We start from the raw sequence: 19,001 nt of genomic DNA, 5'->3' as shown, positions 1-19,001 counted from the left end.
ATTCTTATAGCTTTGCTTTCCTCCCTTCCCTCTTCACTGTTCCAAGGGTCCTTTCACCTAGTTTTCTTCAGCAACTTCAGTCTGGAAAATACAGAGGTTCAGCTACTTCTCTGCCCCCAAATAAGCTCTGTATGGGGGAAAAAAAATCTGTCCTCAACCTAGATTCAAGTTCCTTTTCCTTCTGGCATGGAAGAGTCTGCCCCCAATATGACTGCAAAGTCAACTATTTCATCTCCTTCTCTCTCTCTTCTCCACCCCCAGCCCCCATCCCCATCATTGCATTTTCTTTCCTTCAATGAAGGATTGATTTTTAAATGCCTGGCACCTCTTGTAGTAGGGGTCAGAGTTCAGATTCAGTTTATTCCTCGAGAGCACCAGGTAGAGAATCCTCTCCATACCCACAGATGGCCCCTTGAACTTAGGCTTTTGAGATTGCCTGAGTTTGCTAGTGAGCTTCTGATAGATGGACAGAATGGGACAGATGGGGAGATTGAAGTATGTAGATTATGCATTATCTGTTGCTATTTCACAAAGTCTTTTCCCTTGTGTCATTTTCCCCAATTCTATCTTGTGGACATTTTAATTAGTTTTTATTTGGAGCATATTTCCATTTTGGAGATGTTTGCAGATTTGGAATGAATGAGGAAAACCACTCAACCATCTTGCCTAATGCTTGACCTCCATTGGAGAGGTTAAATGATTGTAACAGAAGATGAGTGGCAGGGTCACAATTCACACCTAGGACGTCTAATCCCAACTTCATATCTGCTTCCTTATATCATATGGCTTTGGTAGAGGAAAAAGACCTTTGTTCAGTGGGTTAGCAATGGGCGTCAGATGAAGGGAAGGAGAGAGCTTCAATCGATAATTTTTAAAATTTAGTTCAGTGGCCAATCCTCTTTGCAGATATTTGGACGGTTAAATTCAGTTTAATTCTTTAATGACTGATTTGAAGAACTCCCAGATTGGCCAGAATTGGGGAATTTTTCCTGGATTTGGACTACATACTCTAACTGTGTGACTAGTCCTGTTTTCTGCCTTGAAGAATGCTTGCAACCAGCAGCTCCTGATTGGTCTTTGGGTATCTTTGTAATTGGAAGTTGGGTCAATGGTGAGTGGCTATTGGGTCAGGAAAAGTCATTCTTAGAGAAGGCTATTGGAGTGGCAGAAATGCCTTACAGCCTTGTCTCTTTGACCCTTTCCCATGTAGCATGCAGCTCTCCCTTGAATGTCCAGTAAGGAGGAGGAAGGGATTTTTTCTCTTCCCTCGTAGGCAGCAATGGTAACCACTTTAACATAGTGGCAGGCACATGTACTTGGGTACTCCAGCTTCAGCCTGGACCTCAAGTCTCCGGCTCCTCCTTCCCTTCTGAGGTCCCTTTCCCTGAGTACACATTGCCAATCAGCAGTCCTGAGGAACTGGAATTTCTGGCCTTGGCAGCACACGTGTAAGTTGGAGAGCTCAGTTCTTTGAGTCAGATGCTGGTGGTCAAGTGAGAAGCACTTCCTGTAACCATTCCATTCTTAGAGGAGGAGATGACCTCCCCCAGCTGGATGCCACATCTGAAAAGTGGGAGAAAGTTAAAGTAATTTCTGGAATGTCTCAGTTGCTCTTGTGTTATAGAATCAAAGGAAATCGAAAAGATTTTCTCGGAAGTTCCAAGTCTCTTGGGGGTCTTTACCCCCTGGGTGAGTATACTAAATGATGGATATCATTTCTCTCATTCTTTTTGCATCTTAAGCATTTCTTTTGTGTGGAAAAAAAAATAAATGGCTCCCCGAAATCTACTTTAAGTTCTAGCTAGCCTTTTTGAAGGGAACTTTTAAAGAAGATCCTTGAGATGAGCCATACCTCAGTTTAATTGTTGAATTGAGTCTCCTCGCTGAAACTCAGGGGTGGGAAAATAATGAGTTAGAGGGATAAAGAAAAGCTAGATTCATCAAGTTGTGTCAGTCTCCTGTTAGTGACCCGGAGCTATTAGGGGCTGTGCAGTTTTATACTGATGCAGAAAAAAGGGTCTGAAACCTCATAAAAACACATCACTTCAGAGTAAAACAAACCTTCAGTAGCTTTGCATATGGAGGCGGCTGGGTGGCACAGTGGATTGAGGACTGAGCCTGAGTCAGGAAGATCCGAGTTCAAATCCAGCCTTAGACACTTACTGGGTGTTTGACCCTTGACTGGACTCCACTATCTGACTTGATCCTCTGGAAAAGAACATGGCAAACCACTCCAGTATCTTTGCCAAGAAAACTTCACAGACAAGACTGATTGACTGAACGATGACTCTTTGCATCTAGTGCACATATTCAATTCTGGAAGTTGGGGAAGGTTTCAAACAAGAGAGTGAGTTAGTTTTTGATAGCTTCAAACGTCACCGAGCTTTTGGGGACACCCTGTTTCCAGGCAAGGTGGGATGACAGAGGAAATGATGAGTTAGAAAACTTGCTTCTTTAGGCTGATCTAAATCTTATGACTCCTTCTGCACAGCTTAAAACCTCAGGGAGACTTTTGGGACATCCTGCATTGTTCTTTCCGTCGATGAAGAGCATGAAGGACCTTAGAAGTCCTCTAATCCTTTTATAATACAGAAAGAGAAACTGAGACCCGAGCTAGAGGGCTGGCCCAGGATCCTTTGCGTAAATGATAACTCAGGGATTCCAACTGATTCCAAATCCAGGACTCTTACCTCTCCATCACACCGCGTCTGTCTTTAAAATGTTTTATGTGCGCGATCACGTTTTAATCCTCCAAACAACAGTGTTTCCAAGTCAGAGCTGTAAACAAGACCCTAAGCCTCTGGGTGGTTGTGATGAAGGCCAGAAGCCTTCGGAGCCTCCAGATGTGCCCATTCGGGGGGCTACATCTCCTGTTATGCACAGGTGCTCCATCTTGTTTGAACTTTTTTTTTTTAATGTGTTTCCAACGAGGACACAAAAGCACATATAGTAAAGCCACAACCTCATTGTACATATCATAAAAATGGAGTACATTGCCCCATTTCCGATGTGTTTATTTCACTCAGTTCTGGGTTCCAGACAATCCCTGTGGAATGGGCCCCTTTTATTATTCCAATCATTTTCAGTTTATGAAAACAATAAAACTAGAGACCCGCAGGGCATTCTGCTTCTTTCCTTATCTGGGTAATGACCATGCTCTGCTCCCTCACTTTCCAAGCCAGAATAAGATGATCATTTTCAATTAGGAAGGCAGCAAGCTGTAAAGGAGAGGATTTGCATGCAAGCAAAGGACATCAGCTGCCTTCCAAGGGGGAAAGATTGCTGGATTTATCCTCAGAGGACCAGGGTTTCTATTCCAGCTCCACCACTCCTTCTATTTGCATGGACCTGGCAGATAATCTGACCCCTCTGGAACCTTATCTCCACTTTGTTATCTCTAAAGCCAGAGGGTGACATTCATTGGCTTCCAACCTCCCTTCTCACTCTAAATCTGTAGTCCTGATTATTGATATAGTTGTTAGCCCAGGCAACAATTTAAACACAGTTACAAGATGATGGGATCCTAGATCTAGAATTAGGAAGATTTCAGAGGTCATCTAGTCCAACCCTTCATTTTACCAGGTGGGGAAACTAAGGTCCAAGTTCACATGGGAAGCTTAAGCTGATCACAGAGCTAATGAATATTCTGCTACATAATAGGCATTTGCAGTTGTCTGATAGGGAGGCATCTGCCACTTTTATGATGTTTCCTGGAGTGGCACCAACTTACCCATTTACAAACCATGTCCTGTAATTCTTGATGATTTGGTTGGATCAGGCTGCTCTGGCTAAGCAGAGCCCACACCTTTGTCCTGAGACCTTTAAAGGGAACAAGAAAGATTAAATGATAGAACAAGAGATCAGAAACCTGAGAATGGACTTTGGCCCCTGGAAGGTGAAACCATTGTGTTGGCACTAAGAACCCTTCCTCTTAAAGCCAAGATGGGAGGGCAGAGTCTCTTGGTTTGAGAGATGGTTGGCAGTGATGGGGTGGTAAGAGTTCTTGAATCCAGAATTCCTATACCAGCTTTAGGGAGGCAGAAGTATGGAGGTCAGGGAAAGGGAAATTAAGTACCTTCTACAGAGAGTCCTAGGAGTCAGTCAGTCAGTAATAATTTATTAAGTACCTACTATGTGCCAGGTACTGTGCTAAGTGCTGGAGATTCAAATAAAGGCAAAAAACAGTCCCTATTCTCAAGGAGCTCATAGTCGAATGGGAGAAATAACATGCAAAGCACTATATGCAAACATATTTTGATATATATGTACATATATGGAGACAGACAGAGAAAGAGGGAGAGACAGAGTCAGAGACAGAGAGAATAAGAGAGAGGAGAGGAGGGGGAGAGAGAGAGAGAGAGAGAGAGAGAGAGAGAGAGAGAGAGGAGAGAACGAGAGAGAGAGAGAGAGAGAGAGAGAGAGAGAGAGAGAGAGAGAGAGAGAGAGAGAGAGAGAGAGAGAGAGAGAGAGAGAGAGAGAGAGAGGAAATCACAGAGGAAGGAACTAGAGTTAAGGGCGATCAGCTGGATTTTCGCTGAGCCTTGAAGGAATCCAGAGAAGCCAGGAAGTAGGAAGGAGAAGAGAATTTGGAGGAAAGAATATGAATTCAGTTTTGGGGATGTTGAATTTGAGATATCTGTGGGACATCACGTTTCAAATGTCCAATAATTAGCTGAAGATGTGAGTCTGGAGGTAAGTAGAGAGATTAGCACTCAATTAGTAGATTTGAGATCATTGGCATAGAATTGATTATTGAATCCATGGGAACTGATGAGATAGCTCACCAGCTGAAATAGTTTTAGGCAGAATCTTGGGGGATATGAGGTTCGGGATCCAAATATTTTGAGAGAAGAGGGTCAAATGACTGACATCAATGCTAGAGGATCAGAGTCATGAAACGAGGGAGGAAATCTTGCCCTCCTCTACAAGCATGGATTATTGGGATGTTGTAGGGACTCAAGGAAAGGGGGCTGCATCTCCTAGCAAGCTCAAGCATCAAATTCCTTTCAGGGCAGTCTCAAATGTTCAGGGTAGTACTATCACTCAGGGGGGCTCTATAGATCTTTAGGGTAGTTGGAGGTGGGATGAGGCGTACAAAAGTTAACTGGTTGATCTTGCAGCCCCCATTTTGTTTCCATTCTGAGAGAAGGACAAAATAATAGATACTGAGATGGATCTGGAAGGATACATAGTCATTTGTCTCTGAAGGGAAGTGAGGACAATACTAATTAGGGACCAAGTAAAAGATGACAGATTCAATCGATAAACATTTATTAAACACCTACTATATGGCAGATCTCTCTACTTCAAAAACAAGTCCTAACTAACCATTACTTGAAAGTGCTAGTTGATTCATTTCTTTTCTTTTGGTCTTGCATGTCAAGATATACGGATGTACAGATAATCAAGAATTTGTCTCTTTTGGGGGCTTCATATGAAAATTTTGTTGTATAAGTTTATTTTTATAGAATTAACTTCCCTGATGCCTCTCTCTCTCTCTCTCTCTCTCTCTCTCTCTCTCTCTCTCTCTCTCTCTCTCTCTCTCTCTCTCTCTCTCTCCATCTCTCTCTACCTCTGTCTCTGTCTCTCTGTCTCTGTCTCTCTCTCTCTGTCTCTCCTGTCTCTCTCTCTCTCTCTCTCTCTCTCTCTCTCTCTCTCTCTCCATCTCTCTCTACCTCTGTCCTCTGTCTCTCTGTCTCTGTCTCTCTGTCTCTGTCTCTCTCTCTCTCTCTCCTCTCCTCTCTCTCTCCTCTCTCTCTCTCTCCATCTCTCTCTACCTCTGTCCTCTGTCTCTCTGTCTCTGTCTCTCTGTCTCTCTCTCTCTCTCTCTGTCTCTCTCTCTCTCTCTCTCTCCCTCTCTCTCTCTCCCTCTCTCTCTCTCTCTCTCTGTCTCTCTGTCTCTCTCTCTTTCTCTCTCTCTCTCCATCTCTCTCTACCTCTGTCTCTGTCTCTCTGTCTCTGTCTCTCTCTCTCTGTCTCTCTCTCTGTCTCTCTGTCTCTCTCTCTCTCTCTCTGCCTCTGTCTCTGTCTCTCTCTGCCTCCTTCTCATTCTCTCCTCCCGTCTCTCCTTCTCTGTCTCTCTCTCTGTCTCTCTGTCTCTCTCTCTTTCTCTCTCTCTCTGACTCTGTCTCTGTCTCTCTCTGCCTCTCTCTCATTCTCTCCCCCCTGTCTCTCGCTCTCTGTCTCTCTCTCTGTCTCTCTGTCTCTCTCTTTGGTCTCTACCTGTGATTTCATCCATGTTGGAAACTCTTTTAGATCCATATCCATAATTAATATGAATAATAGTAATAATAGCTAACATTTATAGAGCACTTATGATGTTGCAGGCACTGCGCTAAGCAATTTATAATTGCTATCTTATTTGATCCTCAAACTAACCCTGGGAGGTGAGTGCTATTATTATCTCCCTTTTAAAGTTGAATAAACTAAAGCAAATTGAGATTAAATGACTTGTCCAAAGTCACAAAGTTAATACTTTACTGAGACCAAGTCTGAGAATTGCTGATCTAGAACTGAAAGGTGCCTTATTAACCCTATAAACTAACTCCCTAATATTTTTTAACTGAAGAAACTGAGGCCCAGAGAAATTAAACAACCTACAAAAGGCCATACAAGTAGTAGGTACCATCCAGAATTGGAACTGAAATCCAATGATGGCAAGTTGGGAACTTGGGGTCAGTATTCTTTCCAATTTATCTTGTGATTTATAGCTATCTGGGGAATTGAGGGCTTACGGTAATTATTTTAGAATTAACAGAGGCAGGATTTGGGCTCTGGGCCTGGCTCTCAGTTTACTGAACTGTCCAGCTGACCCCCTCCCCATAATTTCAAAGGCATAGCCAATGGAAAATGGCTGAACCACTAAGTAAGCCATCATGGATTGTCTATCCATGTTTCAGGTCTATTGTTTCTTAGAATCAGGTCCTGAGATTATGGATGATGCTATTTTAGGGAGTTTAAGAAGGAACCAAATACCATTTACACAAAGACAAAACAGTCCTGGCCTCCAAGAGTTCACATTTTACTGAGGGTACCAATATGGAAATAACTCTGAATATATATATATATATATTATATATATATATATATATATATATATATATATATATATATATATACATATGTAGAAAATCAATGTATTCAGAGCAAGAAAAGCCACTATCAATCAGGGGGATGAGGAAAGGCATCTTAAGTAAAATGAGATTAACTGAGTCTTTAAGGAAACCAAAAGACAGAGGCGAAGAGGCAAACATTCTAGGCATGGAGAAAAGGGAGCTCAAGATAATGAGATGGAGTGTTCTGTTCAGAGAATGGATGGGTTGATGTTGGATGGGCTGCAGAAAGATGGGTGCTTGAATGCACTCTTGTAGTTGTCCAGCAATGGTTGCTCCAACCATTTTGGAAAACAACTTGGAATATCCTAATAAATGACTAAAGTGACCATTCCCTTTGCCCCAGAGCCCCCACTGCTACACATATATGAGGAGGAGCTCAAGACAGAAAGGTCTAGGAAAGAATTTTGAGCAGAAATTTTGGAGGCATCAAGAAACTGAAATAAAGAAGGTGGGCATCGGCTGAGAAACTACTAAAAAGACCATGATATGAGAATATAATGGAACGTGCGCTGTAAATAATAATGAAGAATTCAGCAAAACTTGAGACTTGTGTGAATTAATGCAAAGTGATGGAAGCAAACCCAAACATCTACATATATTCATACACACGAACAATGCCTGCAATAATAGAAATGGAAAAGCAAATAAAATGAAACCAAATGTATAATTATGGGCAGTTTTGACTTGGAGAAGAGAGATGAAAATTCACCAGTCATCTCATTAGAGGTAAAGGACCATGGGTACTTGCAGACTTGCTAATTGGATCCATTGGTTTTCCTAATTGTTTTGACAAAAAGGAAGGCTCACTAAGTGGGGTTGGGAGTGGGATATAAACAAAAAGAATCAATAAAGCTTAAAAGTGAGTACTTTAAAGTAAAAAACAAAATAAAGAATGAAAAATAAATGAATAGAGTTCATTGATATTTATTGTTATTATTATTTTTCTTTGTATCACTGGAAATTGAAACTGAAACCTACATCATAACAAAGAAAAACAGTTGAGTGAAGACATCCTAGATGGTGATGGCTTTTGATGATGTCTCCTTGTCTTGTCCTTGATGCTATTTCAGAGTAACTCAGACTACAGATCAAAATCTGCAGAAATTAAATGGACCTTACTCATTTCTGATAGACTTAATACCTTCAAGATTGGGGAATCATTCCCTGCGTTACAAAACCTTTTTGTGTATTTGGGAGATGGGAGGATCATATTATTTGGTCTGACTTGAGGCATTTCCTTGTTAGGAATAGCAACATAGCACAGTATGCTCTGGATTCAGAGTTAGGAAGACCTGAGTTCCAATCCTGTTTGTGACACTTATTAGTTATCTGACCACAAGTAAGTCATCTAACTGCCCTTAGCCACAGTTTCCCCAGATGTAGAATGGAGATAAACAATCTTCTCAGATTGTTTTAAGAATCAAATGAGAGGATAATTTTAAAGAGCTTAGCATAATGCTTGGCATAAAATAATAATATATAAATCTGGTTATTATTATTTTTATAGTTAGGCTAAGATGTGGTGCTCAAAACTCTCCCTCCACAAGATGCTCTGCTTTGTGGTGAAGGCAGTGTTGTACAGTGGATAGAACAAAATCAAGAGTTAGTTCCATCTCTGCTACATATCAAGTGTATGATCTTGGATGAGTCATGCAATCTCTCTGAGTCTCAATTTCCTTATCTGAAAAATTTGGGAAATTGAATTTCCTTTGAGGCTCTTTCCACTTCTATATCTATGACTCGATGATCCAGTGACTTCTACGATTCTAAAAATCTTTATACCCATACTGCCTTGTTGGCAAAAGCCCTACTAGTGTATAGGAAGGTAGGTATTAGGAACTGCTCAGTCTTATTGGGTTTATTTACAGCCTTCCTTTGGAGTCTCCATGTGAACCAAGAAGTTATTATATTCAAGTGAAATTTCATCTGTTTAATGGGTCAAATTATTATATAGGCATAGGATTACAGATTGGCAACTGGATCAGACTTAAGAAATGAATGCTTAGAATCCAGTGGTTTCATTTTACAGAGGAGGAAACTGAGGTACCATGAGATTAAATGTTTTGCCTGGGATGGCACAGTTATTAAATGTCCAAGCTTGGTTCTGAACCCAGGTCTTCCTGACTCCAGGTCCAGTGTTTTACCCAACTACATTGCTTTTGTATCCCATAAATCCATTTCTTTTTTTTTTTAACTTCATCTTTTGCCTTAGAATCAAAATTGTGTGTAGGTTCCAAGGCAGAAGAATGGTAAGGGCTAGGCAATGAGGGGTAAGTGAATTGCCCAGAGTCACACAGCTAGGAAGTGTCTGAGGTCAAATTTGAACCCAGGACCTCCTATCTCCAAGTCTGGCTCTTGATGCACTGAGCCACCTAATTGTCCCCAAATCCATTTCTTCTTGCGTAGCATTTTGGAGGTGCTGTCAAGGCTGACAAAAATCTTTCCAGTGACTCAATTATTCTGTAACCTTTTCTATGCACTTGAGCATCCTACATTGCTGGGTAAGACATTTTCTATACTGATGGTGTCCTCATATCTTTTTTTTTCTATATTTACACCTATTTTATAGATGATTTACATGTCCCACTGGACTGACTAATGATGAACCCAGGGCAATTTGTCTTTCATACTCCTTCCTAATACTTCCCCATGAGATGGCAGACCTTCTTCTCAGGGCTGTTTGATAGGTCTGACTCAATTATCTTTTCCAGGGAAGGGACAACAAGCCACAGAATAGATATGTGGCCAGCACTTAAAAACAAAGACAATCTATATTGGAACAGCAAGGCATGGAGTTCTGGTATGAGGGACATAACAGAAAGACAGCACTAGACACCAACTTGAGAGGGTCTCTGGCTTTCTGCCTCCTTACCAAGAGAATGCTTTTTCCCCATAAAGAAAAATGGTACCCATAAGCTATGATTCATCTGAAGGTCATTGCTCAAATATTTAAATAGAGTTTTCATTGCATTGGTTTGTGCATTTCCTTCAATCCTCCTCCCTTAATGTTGGCTTATTCATGTCCTTTCAGAAGTTTGACTTTGGGGACTACTGCGTGGGTTGAAGTCCCTTCTTACTTTGTCCCCAGATCACAAGAGTACCAGCGGAGCACTCTGGTTGTCCATCCATCATCTCTTGACCTCTTCTTGGAACCAGATCATTTTTTCTTCTTTCATTTATTTCTCTGATGACTTCTTTTACTTTTGGTTCTTTTGTCAAAGCTCCTCGTGGATTATATAATACAGTTTGCCCATCTTTACTCTTGTCTCAATAGAATACATCTCACAAGTCTTACAAGGTTACATCTTGCCTCTCCATCGCCATCTCAGCCAAATTCATTTTCCATCCTTCAGACTGGGCATCACAATAGAATGTCCACACGAAAAAGGTTTGCTTTTGTTTCCTTTGCATGTGGTCATTTTTAGGAGGGGGATAGCAACTGGGGGTCAACATGGTCACTGCATTTTTTCCTCTCTATGATCGTAAGCCCCCCCCATAGGCAGGGACCAAAGGTCCAACCTCCCTTGCAAATTCCACCCTGCGGTATGTCTAAGTATCAGTCAGAATTCAGGTTCTGCTTTTCATTTTTGTTAATGGCAGGAGGCAAAGGAGGATCTGGTGGTTATTTTATGGGCAATTACAAGATCATTTTTTGAGGTTTCTTCCCCCCCCCAACCCTTAACAGACTCAGAGTAACCAGAGACGGAAAAGACCCCCTTCCTCCCACTAAACAGAGCTGCTTTTATGAGGTGCCCTCTCGGGCACACATAGACCTCATTTCCAGAGTCCAGAGTAATGGAGACATCGCCCTCTTCCCTGCGGAATCATTTCATAACCGAACAGTCATTATAGCCAGGAAGCTCCCCCATCCCCTGCCCCATGCTTAGCCCAAATTACACTGTTCTTGATTTCATCCATTACTGCCGGTGGTTTCCTCCTGGTTGCTGTAGGAATCTCTGTCCGTGCCCAGTATTTACACCTTCCAAATAGTTGTCGACTTATCACCTGACTTGGTGATAACTGCTTAAAAATATACATTTTGAGCCTCTATAAGATGACTCTATATGGATGGCTCCATACATGCGTCCTTGTATAATGCATCCTATGTGCATACATCGTAAGCGTATTCCATGCAAGAACACCTAAAGGTGTGAGAAAATACCCCTTTGTGTGGGTGAAAATGTGTATAGAGCCTCCATTGGATTGCTGCAATTATCATGCACATAATCATTCCTTTTGGGTTTGCCAGCAGGAACATTTGGAAGTGTTCAATTTGTAATGTGATTATAACCCCCAAACAAAGCATGTTTGATACCTGCGGCTTGCTTGTTTCATGGTAAGTGCAGAAAATTCTCCAAACCGTGTTATGTTTCATTTTCCCAGCCAAGGCAAACACTCAAAGTTGATCCATAATTCTGGGGGAATCTCTTTAAGCAGGCACGCGTCAGGGCCAATTAGAGTCCAAACATACTTAGACTAATTGGGGTGAGGTATGCAGCAGAATCATTCCATCATTAAGCAGATTTCTTCAGAAAGTTACACTCGGGCCCCCAAAATACAACAGAAAACCTTGGTGGGACAAAAGTGGGGCCTCTGGCTCCTACACGGTGTGTCTGCCCTCTTCAAAAGACAATTTGCCAGTAGATCTGGGTTTCTTTGTCCAGTTATAAGAGTTTTTGAAACCACCCCAAAATGACTTTGACTTGTTAATTAGATACCCCTTTGTAAAAAAATGAGAGACTTAAAACAAATGGAGATTCCACAGAACTGATTTAAATGAGGGCAAAACCAAGGATGGGTAAATCCAAAGATTTCCTGCTTTGGCATGTTCCCTGCTTCCCAAAGTTTGGAAAAGAGTCACCCTTTGCTTGGTCCTCTAAGATGGGTTTGTTGGCTTGACTCCTGGGTATGATTTCTCTTCTCCTTAACTTGGCTGAACAAGCTTGGAACATTCCTTCCTGATTTCTTACTCTTGGCAGAAGGTAGCCAATTCCTGATGTGTGAAAAGAGCATTAGATTCGGAGTCAAAAGACATGGACTTTTGTCCAGTTTCTGCCATAAGTAGAAAATTACCTTTGGACACTTCCCTTTAGAGGACTTTTAGGAGCAGCAAAGCTTAGAAGGATCCTATTGATGCTTAAGTAAGCAGCTATAACAGATTGGCAGAGGACACCAAATAGAAAGGTTAACTGAAATGTGGAGACAAAGTCCCAATCAGGGAAGATCTCAGCCTAATTGAACAAAATAAAATCTAAGAGGGATCAGTGTAGACTCTCACACTCGGGTTAAAAAACAGTGATAAAAAAGTATAACACTGGGCATAGAAACAACAATAATGTATGACGATCAACGGTGAACAGCTTGACTATTATCAGCAAGGCAAGGATCCAGAACAACTCAGAGGGACTCATGATGAAAAGACCTCTGAAGGGTCTGAAGGCAGCTTGAAACATACAATTCTTCACTTAATTTCCTCCATGAATTTTCTTCTAGCGTAAGCAGTATATCTCTTGTTTCCCAACACGATGAACAGGGATGTATGTATTATAGGAGAATAAATGTACAACCTATATCCATGTTGGCGAACTTATGACACGTGTGCCGGCAGTGGCAGAAGGGGCTGCTCCCTTCCCCTTCTCCACATGTGCCTAAGGACATTTCTCATATCACCCACCCCTCTTTCCAGCAGCCCAATGGAAGTACTTGCTCCTTCCTCTGTCTAGGATAAAGTTAGGGGCTCACATGAAGCATGAGGGTTGCAGTTTTGGCACTTGGTCCCTAAAATGCTTGCCATCATTGACCTATATCATATTTCCTGCTTTCTTGGGGATGGGGAAGGATGGGAATGAGGGGGGAAAAAAGGAATGAGATATAGATCTTTGGGATAGTTAATGTGTAAGTAGGTGGTACAGTGGGTAGAAGGCCACCTTCAGGCTTTCGCTGTGTGACCCTTGGCAAGTCACTTAACCCTGTTTGCCTCCATTTCCTCATCTGTAAAATGAGTTGGAGTAAGAAATGGCCAACCACCCTGTAATCTTTGCTAAGAAAACATAAAGGTTTGGACATGACTGAGACAACTGGACAACAATGATGACAACAGCAGCAAGCATTTTTGTAGTGATTTAAGGTTTGCAAAGTCTGTTCATATCATTTAATCCTCACAACAACCCTGGGAGGTAGGTACTATTATTATTTCCATTTTACAGGTGAGAAAATTGAGGCATTGAAAAGTTAAGTAAATTATCCAAGGTCACACAATGAATGACTAAGGTAGGATTTGAACTCAAAGTATTCCTGACTTCAGTTACTTTCCCAGATGGGCCACTCTCCTTTGACATAGTCCTAATTGTTAGGAAGTCTTTCCCAGAGATTTAGATCTACATTGCTTCTTGGTCCTTTCCCCCTGTTTTGCCTGGTTTTGCTAAGTTCAAACACAGCAAGTTGGATTCTTCCTACCAATATTTGAAGATGGCGGTCTTGGTCCTTCTCAATCCCATCAGGCTTAACTTCCCCAAGTCCTCAAACTGAATTCATATGGCATAATCTCAAGACTTATCACAATCCTAGATGCTCTCTTCCAGAAATTCACTATCTTATCAAAACCTGCCCTTAACTATGATTCTGATTCTGATAACCATGATTCAGAACTTTATTCCCCACTTTAGTTATGCTCTAAAAGGCTAGAATGCACGGATGGGGATGGTCCCATTTCTATTCCCCTAAGTGTTAGTCTGGGCTGCCTTAGAGAATAGGGAACAGAAGAACAGCCCATCTACTTTAGTCTTTCTCGGGATGTATATGGCCACCCAGGACCAGGGTCAATGAGTAAGGAGGAAGAGTGGAGCCAAGATAGAATAACCCCGTCTATAGGCTACTGGCCCCTTCTTGGAGGAATTATTGGTTTCTATAGCCAGAATGGAAAGGGGGAACAAAGGACCTATTTTATTTATATTTTAAAATATATTTTATTTCAATACATTCTTCTGAATTACACTTAAATTTTTTAAACATTTGTTTAAAAAATGTTTAAACATCCATTTAAAAAAGTGTTGAGTTCCAAATTCTCTCCCTCCCTCCTATCCATCTAATATCCATTGAGAAGACAAGGGATATGACATCAGTTATACATGTGAAGTCATGCAAAACATACTAGTCATGTCATAAAAAAACAAAAACATACACACTACAAGAAAAATAAAGTGAAAAAAAGTATGCTTCCATCTGCACTCAGAGTTTATCCTTTTCCTCTCTGGAGTTGGGTAAAGACCTTGTTTTATAACAGCATCAGGAATGCTTGATTTTCAAGTTCCATATTTATTTAATGGTGTGTGTGTGTGTGTGTGTGTGTGTGTGTGTGTGTGTGTGTAGGGGGCAGCAGGAACCTATTATTTCATTGCCTTAGGACATTTCTGGGCAGGAAATCCCTTCTACCAAGGCATACTGGCACCTGCTCTTTGACTCATTGTCCCAGAGAGTTTCTTGGGGGCCTGTGACAGGTTAGGAGATTTGCCCATGGACTCTCAGCTCTTATGTGTCAGGTTTGGACCCAGGTTCTCCTGTCTCTGAGAATAGCTATTTTCGATTTGCAAAGTTGCCTTTCACATAAAAAATGGCCTCCCATCATTCTGGGAGAAGTCATTGCTGGTTCCCTTTAGCTTCATTTCATAGAGAGGAAAGTTAAGACATAGAGAATTAAAAAGGACTTTTCTCCATCCCTACAATGGGTTCTGAGTAGAGCTAGAAAGAGAAATTCCATTTCCAGGTTGAGTCCACCAGACACAAGCCTATGTGGTTCACGAGGGGCTTGGAGGCTAGGCTCATGGAGGAACATTGGGTCCATTGAGCCCTTGACTGGACTTGGGGACCAGGACCATTGATAACACTGGCTCTATTGAGATTTTGGTTATTACTCTTGGTTGCCCTAGTTGGTGGAAGTTAATCTTGATGGGAGTAAGCCCAGCTCAAACAGTGCTGAGGCGGAGTGTGGAGTCTTGCTCTTTGCCTGGCTCTTTCCCTTCTTGCTCTGGAGGCAATCTTGGCTCCAGTCAAGGGCTTGACTGAGGAGATAGGATAGTAGTGACCACTTAAATAAAATTATTAGTTGATGGACTTATGAAGTCATGGATCTGGAAGTGGAAGGAACTTTTGAGGCCAATTGGTTTAATTTTCCAGATGGGGAAACTGAGTCCCAGAGCAGTCATATGTCTTGTCCTTGAATTGCACAGGAAGTAAACTTTGGAGAGAAGATTGTTTTTTTCAGAAGCTCATAAATTTAGAGATGAAAGAGAGGTCCGCTAATCTAACCTCCTCATTTTACAAATAAGGAAACTGAGTCTTTGCAAGGTTCTGATCTGCTCAGGGTCTCAGGGGTAGTAAATGGCATAGTCAGAATTTGAATCCAGGCTCTTAGACTCCAGAGACATCACTCTTCTTTCTAATTTATCACTCCATTTACATAAAAAGATGTTTTTTTTCCTTAAGGCTGCATTCCAAATTATGCCTTAATAATCAACATGTTTTTGAAGCTGCCAAGTTTGTAGTTTGCCCCGAACAATCTATTTACTTCATGCACTCATAATCTGGAGTCCGGTTATCAGTTCTGCCCTTGTATTCTATATTCTCTAAGTGAAGCAGTGGGAAAGAGTTTCTATTTAATACCCGGAGAAACAGTGGAAGTCGGCGATTGATACCAACACAATGATGGGAAAAAGTGTCCAGAGGTGCTGCTCACATAATCTCATTTTACAACATCTTGAAAATTCAATAGAAGGGACTGTACAACAATACCAGCATTACATACCTCTCATTATTGTCCTAAGTGCTCCCGACACTCTAAAGGAATATCTTAACAATAGGAACATGCTATAAATACATCCCAACAATGTCACATTACTACATGGGCTCTTTTTATTTTTTGGGGGGAGAAAAGCACATATTGTTGGTTATAGGTCATATAATTGTGATTTGGGGACTTCGGGACCTGGACCTTGAGAAGATTTGGAAACTGAAGGTCTGAAAGAGATCATCATCTTTCAAACCTCATGGGAGTGCCAATGACTCAACTATTGTTTGACCTTGGAAAACCTCTCCAAATATTTGGGAAAAGGCATATTAGCTTACTATGTCTTTAATCCAATTAGTGTTTGAAATTTGGTCTTGAATCTAGTCTCCAAGAGGGCAGGCACTGTTTTATTTTCTCTGTTCACACTCTGTGGTCTGGCAAACTGGTCCTTCTTGCTATTCTTTATTCACAACACTTATCTCACACTGACTGTCCCCAGGACAGACAAGCATCCCTTCTCGCCCTCTTACCATCCTCAGTTGGCTTCAGAGTCAACAGCTCAAGTTATAAATGCCGGATAAATGTTTTCACCTTAACTCCTGCGCCACTTCCCGGGCCATTTATGATTTTCCTAGCAACTTCTTTTGTTGTTGTTGATGGAAATTTTAAAGCACAATTTATTTATTTACAATTGAGTTCTCCTGGGCAGTGTAATAAAATAAAGAAAAGATGTGTCCAGGTCTGTACATTTCATAGTGCTTCCTCCCCCATTAACTTGCATTTCTTTTCTCCAGATTTTTAATGTATTTAAGGTGCAGGTTCCTGGAAGGCAGGTATTCATTTTTGTTTGTATGTCTAGTGCTTACAACGATATCCAAACAAAGTAGGCTTGCTGAAGGAATGGACCAAGAGAGAGGATTTTGAGGCAGAAAACATTTTAAGACTCATCTGATCCTCTTAAAGAATGGGGAAACTGAGGTCCAATCATTCTGAATCCCAACCATTCCAAGAAAAGAATAAAGGAGGCAAAGCACTAGAAAAGACCAATTCTTTGTTTGCCCAGAGTGGGAATGGTGATACCATCATTTTGGTTGGTTTGGTGTTGGTTATGTTCCCTCCTTTTAAAACGCAGGTATTTGACAGGAAGCAAAAGTTCCCTTGACAACGAACACACATTACTTACTGATTCCGATATAAATGGGTATAATTCTATCATATTTACATAGGCAGCTAGGTGGTGTGGTGGATGGAGCATAGAGCCTGGAATTGGGAAGACTCATCTTCCTGAGTTCAAATCTGGTCTCAACACATTTGCTAGTTGGGTAACCCTTGGCAACTGTTTGCCTCAGTTTCCTCATCCGTAAAATGACCTGAAGAAGGAAATGCAAACCACTCCAGAACTTTGATCAAGAAAACCCTAAATGGAGTCATGAGCGTGTTGAACACAACTGAAAAATGACTGAACAAAAATGTTGTAAATATACAAAAATACACAAAAATGTTTATTTTCTTATTTTTAAATTAAATTTAGTTATATTTAAATTAATTATTAATAATTATTTTATCCATTATATTTATTTTATACAATATATAATTATTATATTTTAATTAATTGAATTTAAATTAAAATTAATTAAAAATTAAAAAAATATATTTTATTTTTCCCAAATTCTCCTTTGAAAAACTTTTGAGTTCCAAATTCTCTTTCTCCCTTCTACCTTCCTTCTCCTTCCTTCTCCCTGACATGGTAAGCAATCTGATTATAGATTTTATATTATATGTGCAGCCATGTAAAACAAAAAATGCAAATTATTAAGGCTTTTGAAATAATGTGAATTTCAAATGATTTATAATCTAAAGAAGTTGCTAGCTCTATCCTGTCACTTCTCTACCTAGTTAAAAGTTTTATTGATGTCTTTCTTTCATCACATTGATTCCTCCTTTGAACTGTCCATTGTCACAAAGAAAAGTAATTAAGTAAAACAGACTGACAAAGAGACAGCATCCGATGGTGTAGACACATTCTATATTCATGGTCTCCACAATATCTTTAAGACTAAGAGTGTTCCTGGCAATTCACCTTATTTTGGGGTACCTTTTGATGTTTCTGTTTTACAGGAATATGGCTCTAATGTTGTTCTTCATGGTTCTCCTCTGGTTTACCCTGCTTCCATTTGATTTCTCATATTTGCCATTTCTAATGATATTACAATCCATTCCATTAATTTATTATAATTGGTTCAGCCATTCCTATTTTGTTTCCAGTTTTCTATTTTCACAAAAAGTGCTACTGTGGATATTTTGGCATTGAAGGGCCTCTCTGTTGTTTTCCTGTCATTTCTTTTTGAAAGCAACTTGCAATGATTCAGAGCAAGCAAAAGATTCTCCCAGTCTGGAGAACGACTTTTAACACATTGCTAGAGAAAAAAAAAATCCTGGTTTTCCTTTTTGTGATTCTCCCAAGAAAAGAGGAGAATAATTCTAAAAAAAACTGAATTCCTCTGAAATGATTATTGAAATATTGTAATGCCACTAAGGAGCACTGAGGCCGGACACAGTTGGATGAAAGCGGTATCAAACAAATAATTTTGTCAAAAGCAAACAATTGTGTGCAAAGACAAATAAACAACACCGATATGTAATTGACAATGTCGGGTGGAAAAGTTAACCTGTATCTCCATAGAACTGTTTGAATATGCTATTAACATCACGCCAAAATGGAACAGAATTACCATTCTTAAAATAGTTTCCACTGCCATCAAAAAAGATTAATGTATCCATTTTTAGGGGAAAAAAGTCCAAATTTCTGTCAAGTCTGGATTCCAAAATGTTACATGAAACCCCCCAAATCATTAAACCTTAGGAATCAAATGTGAATTGGATTACAGGGTCAACAATAGCAAATTTTATAATAAAGCAGATGTCACGTTTAGGAATACACCAAGTGAAATATTTAAGGAGATTTTCTTTTATTACATACCGTTAATCTCTTTATTATTGAAGTGGTTAATGTGTATTTTCAAAAATGGATCCAGAAGGTGCTTCTTGAAACTGGACCATCGGGGCCGCTCACGGGAACGTTTCTTACTAAGCATCGGCGATAC

The sequence above is a fragment of the Monodelphis domestica genome, chromosome 8 (assembly GCF_027887165.1).
Source record: "Monodelphis domestica isolate mMonDom1 chromosome 8, mMonDom1.pri, whole genome shotgun sequence".
Lineage (NCBI taxonomy): Eukaryota > Metazoa > Chordata > Mammalia > Didelphimorphia > Didelphidae > Monodelphis > Monodelphis domestica.
Note: the sequence above shows the minus strand (reverse complement) of the source record.